A 13,827-nucleotide genomic window follows, 5' to 3' on the forward strand; every position below is an offset into this window, starting at 1 on the left:
CTCAGCTTCTCTAGAAAGCACAACATGAGGATAATAGTGATTCTTAAAGTCACTGAATCAGTTGCTTTCTGCAGCTAAAAAAGGCAGCTTTTCCTTAAGGCCTTCATAGAGTGCTAAGGTTTTCTCTTATTAAAGAGGTAGTTTACTCGCAGTGGTTAAGAATCTGCCTGCCAATGGAGGGGACATGGGTTCGAGCCCTGGTCCAGGAAGATCCCACATGCTGTGGAGCAACTAAGCCCATGCACTGCAACTACTGAGCCTGCGCTCTACTGAGCCCGCAAGCCACAAGTACTGAGCCCATGTGCCACAACCACTGAGGCCTGCATGCCTAGAGCCCATGCTCTGCAACAACAGAAGCCACCTCAATGAGAAACCTGTGCACTGCAACGAAGAGTAGCCCCTGCCCGCCACAACTAGAGAAAGCCTGCATGCAGCAACGAAGACCCAACATAGCCAAAAATTAAAAAAAAAAAAGAGGTAGTTACTATGAGAAAGCTTACCTCTGGTTGCTTCAAAATACTAACATGCTAGAAAAAAAATTGCATAGGAACCAAAATGACTTCCATGTTACACCAATTCCCCATTTACCTATGGCATGTAAGGTCATTCACATTTAAGAAGCATATGCTGTAGCAATACAGTTTGCATTGACTATATCCTACCAGTTGCTGTGGTAGGAGCTAAATATAACCATATGATTGAATCTGCACATTAATGTGGTAGGTATCCTTATCTCTGATAAGGCTCAAGGACATTAACTTGCCTGAGATCACAAGTTTTTAAGAAGCAAAGCCAGGACTCCTAGCTGGAATTGAACTGACTCCAAAACTCTCTTTGAGACCACATTACCCCCCTTAAGAGTGGATGGAGGCAGGAAAGCAGACAGACATCCCTGGCTGTGGTGATGAGTGAAAGCCTGATTCCTAACCATAAGTCCCTAACATTTAGTCTCATTTAATCCTCACGACACCTCTGCTACTTAGGTATTCTTACGACCACTTTTAGGCCTACCCAGTTCCTAAGACTGAGGTGTTTCTCCCTATGTCCTATATATGTCTTTATGTTTAAGGACACAGTTCCTAAATATCTTAGTGTGTCTGTTTACTAATTTTTTAAAAAGCTGTGTTATACATCCCCATTCTCTCAGGCAGTGAATTTCACTGTGCACCCATGTGCACACATATACAACTGGAAATCCTCACAGGTGCAGTTTATCAAGCACATTTCATAGCACAGACATAAAACACTAGCCTCTTCTTTCAGTGTTTTAGAATTTTTTCTTTGTGCTACTTAAATTTGCCTTTTAAACAGCCCAGAAGAGAATTTATAACTAGAAAAATATTACCTACTGAGGATCCAAGAAAAGGAAATTTGTTAGGTAGAACATCATTTATTGATTCTGTTAATGTATTTTTCACTTTGTAATTATTAAAAACTAACCAAAAAGGAAACAGTAGTTTATTTTTCAAGAAGTGTATTTGGTCATTAACAAATTCTGATTTCTTTGCCATAATAATGCTGTTCTTCATATGGAAATGTGATACCAATCTACTGATTAGAAAACTACATAAAAAAGAATGAAGTAATGCCATTTGGAGTGACGTGGATGGTCATACTGAGTGAAGTAAGTCAGACAGAGAAAGACAAATATCATATGATATCGCTTATATGTGAAACCTAAAAAAATGGTACAAATGAATCTGTTCACAAAACAGAAATTGAATCACAGATGTAGAAAACAAACTTATGGTTACCAAGGGGGAAAAGGGGGGGATAAATTGGGAGACCGGGATTGGCATATACACACTACTATATATAAAATCGATAACTAGTAAGAATCTACTGTATAGCACAGGGAACTCTATTCAATACTCTGTAATGACCTATATGGGGATAGAATCTAAAAAAGAGTGGATATATGTACATGTATAACTGACTCACTTTTTACTCTACAGCAGAAACTAACACATTATAAATCAACTATGCTCCAATTTAAAAAAATTAATAAAACATCACCCAGACAGCAAAAAAACCCAAACTTTTGTTTTAACTGATTAGAAAACTAAATGAAATTATAGGAAAACAATGCATGAACAAAATCACAAGTTCAGAGAAATAGAAACCATCAAAAACCAAACAAATCCTAAAGCTGAAAAATACAATGACTGAACCGAAGAATTCAGTAGAGTTTCAGAAGCAGACTCAACCACACAGAAAAAAGAAACAGTGACATAGAAGACAGGACATTTGAAAGGTGCAAAAGGAAAACAAGAATGAAGAACAGTGAAGAAAGCCTACACGACCTATGGGACACAATCAACAGAAGCAATAGTCACATTATGAGAATTCCAGAAAGAGGAGAGAAAAGGGAACAAAGTATATTTAAGACAACAACGGCTGAAAACTTTCCAAACCTGGGGAAAGAAATGGACATCCAGATCCATGAGGCCCAAAGGACCTCAAATAGGTTGAGCCTGAATAGGGTTACACCAAGACACATTATCATTAAATTGTCAAAAGTGAAAGAAAGAATTTTGAAAGCTGCAAGAGAAAAGAGAGAAGTTACATACAAGGGTACCTCAAAAGTTTATCAGTAGATTTCTCAACAGAAACTTTTTAGGCCAGAAGAGAATGGAATGATATTTTCAAAATATTTTGAATGTGTTTTGATATCAGTATGCTTTGACTTCTTTATCTTATTCTTCTGTGTAATTACTACAGGTTTCTCCCTTGTGGGCACCATGGGGCTTACATAAAATACCTTAAAATTATAACACCCTATTATAAAGTGATAACTTCAATAGAATTCTCAAACTTTAAACTTTTTATTCTCCTCCCCCTCACATTTGAAATTATGTTATTACAGTTTACATACAATTTACAGTGACAGAAAAAAAAAAAAACCCTGTCAACCAAGAATTCTATACTAGGCAAAGCTGTCCTTGAGAAATGAAGGAGAAATAAAGACTTTCCGAAACAAAAAACAGTTGAGGGAGTTCATCATCATTAGACCAGCCTTACCAGAAATGCTAAAGGGAGTTCTCTGAGTAGAAGTAAAAGGATACCACTTAGGGCTTCCCTGGTGGCGCAGTGGTTGAGAATCCGCCTGCCGATGCAGGGGACACGGGTTCGTGCCCTGGTCCGGGAAGATCCCACGTGCCGCGGAGCAACTAAGCCCGTGAGCCTTGGCCGCTGGGCCTGCGCGTCCGGAGCCTGTGCTCCGCAACGGGAGAGGCCACAACAGTGAGAGGCCCGCATACCGCAAAAAAAAAAAAAAAAAAAAAAAAAGGATACCACTTAACATCATAAAAAAATAAGAAGGTAATGTATAACTCACTGGTAATGGTAAATGGAATAGTCAAAGTTAGATTCTGTAATATGGTAATGGCAGTGTGTAATTCACTTACAACTCTAGTTTAAAAGTTAAACTGCCACTGCCTCCTCTGTCCCTGCTGGCCCCAGCGGGCTTGTGCACCCTGCCCATCACTGCCTCAGCCTCCACCGACCTGGGCAGGCATGTGTGCTTTGGGGCATCCTCGGGGAGCAGATGCTGGTGGGAGGCCCACACACAAAGGTGCAGCTGAAACCATAGCTGAGCCTCGGGGCCATGCTACTAAGGAAGAAGAGCTGAGCTCTCTCCACACAGCTGCAGAAACCACAGATTTATACCACCACCCCCACCCCCACCACTGCCAGCTTTGTAAACTCAGCACCTGTGGAACACCCAAAGGGATGAGTGCTCCCAAAGCTGAGATGGTCTAGCTTTAGCAGTTGTGGGCATGTAAATGCAGGGATTGGAGCAGGCCAGAATCTGAGCTGCCTCCATAGCCCCCATAGTGGGTCCAGGTGCACAACTACTGCAGTCCTGGGACCTGACATTGGTGGATCTGCACAGGTGGCCTGGTGAAAATAATGCCTGAGAGACACCAGAGCCAGTTGCCTGCATACCCATGGTTAAGGTGGGACTGAGAGCAGTTCCAACAGCAGTGTAATTTGTGAGCCAGCAAAACACGTGAGAAGTGACATAACAGAGTGCACTCACAGGTGAACAGCTCCAGTGGAGGAATACTCAGTGGCTTCTCTCCCAGTGGGAGTGCTCCAATCCTGCCTACCTCATACCACAGATCAGAAACACAGCTCAGAAACAGATCTGGGGGCCTCTAGGGCCCCCAGATCAACAGGGAGCAGACCCTGCCCCTGACAGGGCAGTAACAACCACAGAGCAAAGGAGAGGCCCCACTTAATATCCAGTGCGGGCTCAGGTCACCACAACATCAGTCACACCTCCTATCAAGGGGATAACGGCCAGCTTACAGTGAGGAAAGAAGTGGCAGACATCCATACTAAAAACAGCCCTCACACCAAAAATTATTAACCCACACAGGCTATGCAGGGACGTTCCCACATAAAAATAGCACTCCAAGACAGTCTGAGGGTCAGGCATCAGGAGGAAGAACCCCCAGAGCATTTGGCTTTGAAGGGCAGCAGAGCCTGAGTGCATGAGCTCCACAGGGCTGGGATAAGCAGAGACTCCACTCCTGGAGGGTGCACACAAGACCTCTCATGCACTGGGACCCAGCACAAAGCAATACCTCCATAGGAACCAGGCTAGGCCTAATTAGGGATCCTGGAGGGTCTCCTGGGGAGGCAGGGGTTGGCTATAGCTCACTGTGGGGGCAAGGCCAGTGGTGGTGGAGGCCCCAGGAAATACTTATCATTATGAGCTCTTCTGGAGGTCCCCATTTTGGCACCAAGACCTGGCCCCATGCAACTGCCTACAGGCTCCAGAGCTGGAATACCTCAGGCCAAATAACCAGCAAGACAGGAACAGAGCCCCACCCATTAACAGACAGGCTGCCCAAAGTTGTACTGAGCGCACAGTTACCTCAAAACACACCCCTTGGCATAGCCTTGCCCGCAAGAGAGACAAGCCCCAGCTCCACCCACCAAAGGGCAGGCACCAGTCCCTCCCACCAGGGAGCATGCATAAGGCCCTGGACCAACCTCACCCACCAGGGGGCAGACACCAGAAGAGGAACTATGATCCTGCAGCCTGCAGAAGGGAGACCACAAACACAGAAAGTTAGACAAAATGAGGTGGCAGAAAAATGTTGGAAATGAAGGAACAAGATAAAAACCCACAAGAACAACTAAATGAAGAAGAGATAAGCAATCTACCTGAAAAAGAATTCAGAGTAAAGGTAAGTAAAGATGATCCGAAATCTCAGAAAAAGAATAGAGGCACAGGTTGAGAAGACACAAGAAATGTTTAACAAGGAGCTAGAAGATTTAAAGAACAAAGAGATGAACAATACAATAACTGAATGAAAAATACACTAGAAGGCATCAATAGCAGAATAACTGAGGCAGAAGAACAAATAAGTGAGCTGGAAGACAGAGTGGTGGAAATCACTGCCACAGAACAGAATAAAGAAAAATGAATGCAAAGAAATGAGGACAGTCTCAGAGATCCTTGGGACAACATTAAATGACCAACATTAACATTATAGAGGTCACAGGAGAACAGAAAGAGAAAGAGCCTGAGAAAATATTTGAAAATATTATAGCTGAAAACTTCCCTAGCATGAGAAAGGAAACAATCAAGTCCAGGAAGTGCAGAGAGTCCCATACAGGATGAACTCAAGGAGTAACACGCCAAGACACATTAATCAAACTGACAAAAACTAAAGACAAAGAAAAAATATTAAAAGCAACAGGGAAAAGCAACAAATAACATACAAGGGAATCCCCATAAGGTTATCAGCTGATTTTTCAGCAGAAACTGCAGGCCAGAAAGGAGTGGCAGGATATATTTAAAGTGAAGAAAGGGAAAAACCTACAATCAAGAATACTCTACCCAGCAAGGCTCTCATTTAGATTTGATGCAGAAATCAAAAGCTTTACATACAAGCAAAAGCTAAGAGAATTCAGCACCACCAAACCAGCTTTACAGGAAATGCTAAAAGGAAACTCTCTAGGCGTGAAAGAGACCATCAACTTAAAACACCGTGTGTGTGTGTGTGTGTGTGTGTGTGTGTGTGTGTCTATTGCTATATCAAAAACCTCATGGGAACAGCAACCCAAAAACTACAATAAATACACACAAAAAAGAGGAAAAGCAAACCACAAACAACACTACAGATAGTCATCAGATCACAAGAGAACAAAAGAGGAAAGGAAGAAAAAAGAACTACAAAAGCAAACCCAAAACAATGAAAATGTCAATAGGAATACACATATCAATAATTACCTTAAATGTAAATGGATTAAATGCTCCAACCAAAAGACACAGACTGGCTGAATGGATACAAAAATGAGATCCATATATATGCTGTCTACAAGAGACACATTTCAGATCTATGGACACATACAGACTGAAAGTGAGGGGATGGAAAAAGGTATCCCATACAAATGGAAACCTAAAGAAGGTTGGAGTAGCAATACTCATATCAGAAAAAATAGACTTTAAAACAAAGACTTTTACAAGAGACAAGGAAGGACACTATACAATGATCAAGATATCAATCCAAGAAGAAGATATAACAATTGTAAATATATATTCACCCAACATAGGAGGACCTAAATATGTAAGCCAAATGCTAACAACCATAAAAGGGGAAATCAGCAGTAACACAATAGTGGTGGGGGACTTTAACACCCAACTTACACCAATGGACGGATCTAGACAGAAAATTAATAAGGATACACAAACCTTAAATGACACATTGGATCAGATGGACTTAATTGATATTTATAGAATGTTCCATTTGAAAGCAGAATACACTTGCTTCTCAAATGCACATGGAACATTCTCTATGATAGATCACATCTTGGGCCACAAATCAAACCTCAGTAAGTTTAAGAAAACTGAAATCATATCAATTATCTTTTCTGACCACAATGCTATGAGATTAGAAATAAATTACAGGAAAATAACTGTAAAAAACACAAACACATGGAGACTAAACAATATATTACTAAACAACCAATGGATCACCGAAGAAATCAAAGAGGAAATTAAAAAATACCTAGAGACAAATGACAACAAAAACACGATGATCCAAAACCTATGGGATGCAGCAAAAGCAGTTCCAAGAGGGAAGTTTATAGCAGTACAATCTTACCTTAAGGAAACAAGAAAAATTTCCAATAAACAGCTTAACCAGGCTTCCCTGGTGGTGCAGTGGTTAAGAATCTGCCTGCCAATGCAGGGGACACGGGTTCAAGCCCTGGTCTGGGAAGATCCCACATGCCGCAGAGCAACTAAGCCCATGTGCCACAACTATTGAGTCCGCGCTCTGCAACAAGAGAAGCCACCACAATGAGAAGCCCATGCACTGCAACAAAGAGTAGCCCCTGCTTGCTGCAACTAGAGGAAGCCTGTGCATAGCAATGAAGACCCAATGCAGCCATTAATTAATTAATTAATTAATTAAAAAAAAAACCAAAACCAGAAAACAGCTTAACCTTACACCTAAAGCAACTAGAGAAAGAAGAACAAACAAAACCCAAATTTAGTAGAAGGAAAGAAATCACAAAGATCAGAGCAGAGATAAATGAAATATAGATGAAGAAAACAATAGAAAAGATCAATGAAACTGAAAGCTGGTTCTTTGAAAATATAAACAAAATTGATAAACCTTTAGCCAGACTCATCAAGAAAAAAAGGAGAGGACTCAAATCAATAATATTAGAAATGAAAAAGGTGGGAATCCCTGGCAGTTAGGACTCTGTGCTTCTACCACAGAGGGCACAGGTTCGATCCTGGTCAGGGAACTAAGATTCCCACACGCCGTGCAGTGCGGCCAAATAAATAAATAAATCATAAAAGACTACTACAAGCAACTATATACCAATAAAATGGACAACTTAGAAGAAGTGGACAAATTCTTGGAAAGGTACAACATTCCAAGACTGAACCAAGAAGAAATAGAAAACATGAACAGAATAATCACAAGTACTGAAATTGAAACTGTGATTTTAATACTTCCAACAAAGTCCAGGACCAGATGGTTTCACAGAGGAATTCTATCAAATATTTAGAGAGGAGTTCAACACCTATGCTTCTGAAAATCTTCCAAAAAATTGCAGAGGAAAGAACACTCCCAAGCTCATTCTACAAGGCCACCATCACCCTGATACCAAAACCAAAGATACCACACAGAAAAAATTACAGGCCATTATCACTGATGAACATACATGCAAAAATCCTCAACAAAATACTAGCAAACCAAATCCAACAGCACATACACCGTGATCAAGTGGGATTTATCCCAGGGATGCAAGGATTCTTCAATATTCACAAATCAATCAATGTGACACACCACATTAACAAACTGAAGAAAAAAACCATATGATCATCTCAACAGATGCAGAAAAACCTTTTGACAAAATTTACCACTCATTTATGATAAAAACTCTCCAGAAAGTAGGCATAGAGGGAATATACCTCAACATCATAAGGGCATATATGACAAACCCACAGCAAACATCATTCTCAATGGTGAAAAACTGAAAGCATTTCCTCTAAGATCAGGAATAAGACAAGGATGTCCAGTATGGCCACTTTTATTCAACATAGTTTTGGAAGTCCTAGGCATGGCAGTCAGAGAAGAAAAATAAATAAAAGGAATCCAAATTGGAAAAGAAGTAAAACTGTCACTGTTTGCAGATGACATGATACTATACATAGAAAATTCTGAAGATGTTAACAGAAAACTACTAGAGCCCATCAATGAATTTGGTAAAGTTGCAGGATACAAAATTAACACATAGAAATATTTTGCATTCCTACACACTAACAACAAAAGATCAGAAAGGGAAAGGAAACAATCCCATTTACCATTGCATCAGAAAGAATAAAATACCTAGGAATAAACCTACCTAAGGAGGCAAAAGACCTGTACTCAGAAAACTATAAGATACTGATGAAAGAAATCAAAGATGATATAAACAAATGGAGAGATATACCAGTTCTTGGATTGGAAGAGTCAGTATTATCAAAACGACTATACTACCCACAGCAAGCTACAGATTCAATGTAATCCGTATTAAATTACCAATGGAATTTTCATAGAATTAAAAGATTTTACAATGTGTATGGAAACACAAAAGACCCTGAATAGCCAAAGCAATCTTGAGAAAGAAAAACGGAGCTGGAGGAATCAGGCTCCCTGACTTCAGACTATATACTACAAAGCTACAGTTATCAAAACAGTGTGGTACTGGCACAAAGAAATATAGATCAATGGAACAGGACAAAATGTCCAGAGAAACCCACACACCTGTGGTCACCTAATCTATGACAAAGGTAGCAAGAATATACAGTGGAGAAAAGACAGTCTCTTCAATAAGTGGTGCTGCGAAAACTGGACAGCTACATGTAAAAGAATGAATTAGAACACTCCCTAACACCATACACAAAAATAAAGTCAAAATGGGTTAAAGACCTCAATTTAAGGCTGCATACTGTAAAACTCTTAGAAGAAAACATAAGCAGAACACTCTGACACAAATCGCAGCAAGGTCTTTCTTGATCCACCTCCTAGAGTAATGAAAATAAAAATAAATGGGACATAATGAAACTCAAAAGCTTTTGCACAGCAAAGAAACCATAGACAAAATGAAAAGACAATCCACAGAATGGGAGAAAATATTTGCAGATGAAGAGACCAAAAAGGGATAAATCTCCAAAATATACAAACAGCTCATGCAGCTCAATATGTTTTAAAAAAAGATCAAAAATGAGTGGAAGACCTAAATATACATTTCTCCAAAGAAGACATACAGATGGCCAAAAAGTACATGAAAAGATGCTCAGCATCACTAGTTATTAGAGAAATGCAAATCAAAACTACAATGAGGTATCACCTCACACCAGTCAGAATGGGCATCACCAAAAAAATCTACCAACAATAAATGCTGGAGAGGGTGCGGAGAAAAGGGAACCTTCCTACACTGTTGTTGGGAATGTAAATTGGTACAGCAACTATGGAGAACAGTATGGAGGTTCCTTAATAACCTAAAAATAGAACTATCATATGATCCAGCAATCCCACTCGGGCATATATGTGGAGAAAACCATAATTCAAAGAGATACATGCACCCTGATGTTCACTGCAGCACTATTTACAATAGCTAGGATGTGGAATAAACATAAATGTCCATCAAAAGAAGAATGGATAAAGAAGATGTGGTACATATATACAATGTAATATTACCAAGTCATACTAAGAATGAAATCATGCCATTTGTAGCAACATGGATGGACCTAGAGATTGTCATGCTGAGTGAAGTAAGTCAGAAAGAGAAGGACAAATATCATATGATATCACTTATATGTGGAATCTTAAAAAATGGTACAAATGAACTTATTTACAAAACAGACTCACAGATTAGAAAACAATCTTATGGTTACCAGGAGGAATGGGGGATAAATTGGGAGATTGGGATTGACATATATACAGTGTTATATATAAAATAGATAATTAATAAGGATCTATTGTATAGCACAAGGAACTCTACTCAATACTCTATAATGACCTATGTGAGAAAAGAATCTAAAAAAGAGAGGATATGTGTATCTATAACTGATTCACTTTGCTGTACAGCAGAAACTAACACAATATTATAAATCAACTACAATAAAAATTTTTAAAGTAAAGTAAAAAAACATAGTAAAAAAGCATAACTACAATAATTTTATTGGTTACATGATATAAAAAATATGTAAACTATAACATCATAACCTAAAACGTGAGGGGGAACAGAAGGAAAAGTATAAAGTTTAGCAATGCTATTGAAGTTGTTACCACTTTAAAATAGGGTGTTATAATTTTAAGATATTTTACGTAAGTGTCAGGGTACCCACAAGGGAGATTTACCTGTAGTAATTACGCAAAAGAACATGATAAAGAAGTTGAAGCATACTGAAACCAAAAAACAGCAAAACACACACACAAAGACAGCAGTATAAAAATAATGGATCTACAAAAGCCAGAAAACAATTAACAAAATGGCAGTTGTAAGTCCTGACCTATCAATAATTACTTTAATAATTAGATTCTCCAATCAAAAGACACAGAATGGCTGAATAATTATAAAAACAAGATCCAATGATATGCTGCCTACATGAGACTCACTTTAGCCTTAAAGCACACAGACTGAGTGAAAGGATGGAGAAAGATACTTCAAGCAAATGGTAACAACAACAACAAAAGAGGTAGCTATCTGACTTATCAGACAATGGTATAGCAGTAGCTATCAGTTACTTAGACAAAACAGACTTGAAATGAAAAATGGTATAAAGAGAAAAAGGTCATTAATGATAAAGCGATCAGTACATCAAGAGGATATAACAGTTGTAAATATTTGCGCACCCAACACTGAAGCACCTAAATACGTAAAGCAAAAACTAACAGAGCTAATAGGAGAGATAAACAGAAATACAATAGTAGTTGGGGACTTTAATACCCCACTCTCAACAATGGAGAGATCATCCACACAGAGACTCAATAAGGAAACAGTGGATTTGAACAACACAATAGAGCAAATGGACCTGAGAGACATACAGAATTCACATTCTTCTCAAGCACACATGGAATACTTTCTAGGACAGACCATGTATTAGGCCACAAAAGAAGTCTTGGAAAATTTAAGAAGATTGAAATCATACCAAGTATCTTCTCTGACTACAATGGTATGAAAGTAGAAATCAATAACAGAAGGAAAACTGGAAAACTCACAAATACATGGAAATTAAGCACTCTCCTGAAAAACCAATGGATCAAAGCATAAATTAAAAGGGAAGTAAAAAAATGTGTTGAGACAAATGAAATTGGAAACACAACATACTAAAACTTATGGGATGCAACAAAAGCCATAACAAGAGGGAAGTTCATAGCAATAAATGTCTAAATTAAGAAACAAGAAAGACTGCAAACAATCTAACTCTATGCCTTAAACAACTAGAAAAAGAAAATTGAGCCTAAAGTTAGCAGAAGGAAGGAAATAATAAAGATTAGAGCATAAATAAATGAAATAGAGAACAGGAAAATAATAGAAATAATTAACAAAACTAGGAGTTATTTCTTTGAAAGGATAGAATTGATAAACTTTTAGCTAAATTAACCAAGGAAAGAAGAGGACACAAATCAACAAAATTATAACTGAAAAAAGAGATTTTACAATGGATACCACAGAAATACAAAGGATCATGAGGCTTCTATGTAAAACTATATGCCAACAAACTGGATAACCTAAGAGAAATGGACAAAATCTTAGAAACATACAACTTACCAAGACTGAATCAGAAAGAAACAGAAAATCTGAACAGGCCAGTTATTAGTAAAGAGATTGAATGAATAATGAAGAAAAAATCTCCCAATGAAGAAAAGGTCGGGATCAGATGACTTTATGGGTGAATTTTTCCAAACATTTAAAGAAGAATTAACACCAATCCTTCTCAGACTCTTCCAAAAAATTAAAGAGGAGGGAACATTCCCAAACTCATTTTACGAGGCCAGCATTACCTGCTACCAAAGTCAGAAAAGGACACTACGAGAAAAGAAAACTACTGGCCATTATCTTGATGAAAATAGATGCAAAAATTCTCAATAAAGTATTAGCAAATGAAATTCAGTAGCATTTTTTAAAAAAATTATTTATTTATTTATTTATTTTTGGCCACATGGGTCTTTGTTGCTGCGCGTGGGCTTTCTCTAGTTGCGGCGAGTGGGGGCTACTCTTCGTTGCAGTGCATGGGCTTCTCATTGTGGTGGCTTCTTTTGTTGCAGAGCACAGGCTATAGGCACGTGGGCTTCACTAGTTGTGGTACGTGGGCTCAGTAGTTGTGGCTCGCGGGCTCTAGAGCACAAGCTCAGTAGTTGTGGCACACGGGCTTAGTTGCTCCACGGCATGTGAGATCTTCCCGGACCAGGGTTCAAACCCGTGTCCCCTGCATTGGCAGGCAGATTCTTAACCATTGTGCCATGAGAGAAGTCCCTCAGTAGCATTTTTAAAGGGATCATTCACCATGATCAAGTGGGAATCATCCCTGGGATACAGGGATGGCAAGTCAATATGACACATCATATTAACAGAATGAAAGACAAATATGATGCAGGAAATGCAGGAAAAAAATTGAAAAAATTCAACATCCATTCATGATTTTTAAAAAACTTTTAACAAATTAGGTTTAAAAGGAATGTAATTTGACATAATAAAGGCCATATATCACAAGCCTATAGCTAACATCATACTCAACAGTGAAAGATTGAAAGTTTTTCCTCTAAGATCAGGAACAAGACAAGGGTGCCTATTCTCACTCCTATTCAACATAATACTGGAAATCCTAGCTAGGGCAGTTAGCCAGGAGGAAAAAAAAAGTGGAAAAGGCATCTGAATTGGAAAGGATGAAGTAAAGTTGTCTCTAGCTGAAAATGACATGATTTTATATATAGAAAATCCTAAGGACTCCACGAAAAAACAGATCTAATCAACAAATTCAGTAAAGTTGCAAGATACAAAATTAACATACAAAAATCAGTAGTGTTTCTATATACTAACAATAAATTATCTGAAAAATAAATTATCCCATTTATAATAGCATCAAGAGCAATAAAATACATAGGAATAAATTTAACCAAGGAGGTGAAAGATCTCTACATTGAAAACCACAAACCATTAATGAGAGAAATTGAAGAAGCCAGAAATAAATGGAAAGGTATCCCAAGTTCATGGATTGGAAGAGTATTGTTAAAATGCCCATACTGCCCAAAGCCATCTATAGGTTAAATGTAACCCCTATCAAGAGTCCAACAGCATTTT

At 38.5% G+C, this 13,827-nt stretch overlaps 1 long non-coding RNA gene across 1 annotated transcript in view; it reads right to left on the reverse strand.

Annotated features, from left to right (window-relative positions):
* LOC136793283 (uncharacterized) overlaps positions 1–13,827 on the reverse strand; it is a 99,379-nt gene that overhangs the window by 11,518 nt on the left and 74,034 nt on the right. The gene's annotated exons all lie outside the window — the stretch shown is intronic.

The sequence above is a fragment of the Kogia breviceps genome, chromosome 19 (assembly GCF_026419965.1).
Source record: "Kogia breviceps isolate mKogBre1 chromosome 19, mKogBre1 haplotype 1, whole genome shotgun sequence".
In the NCBI taxonomy this organism is placed as follows: Eukaryota; Metazoa; Chordata; class Mammalia; order Artiodactyla; family Physeteridae; genus Kogia; species Kogia breviceps.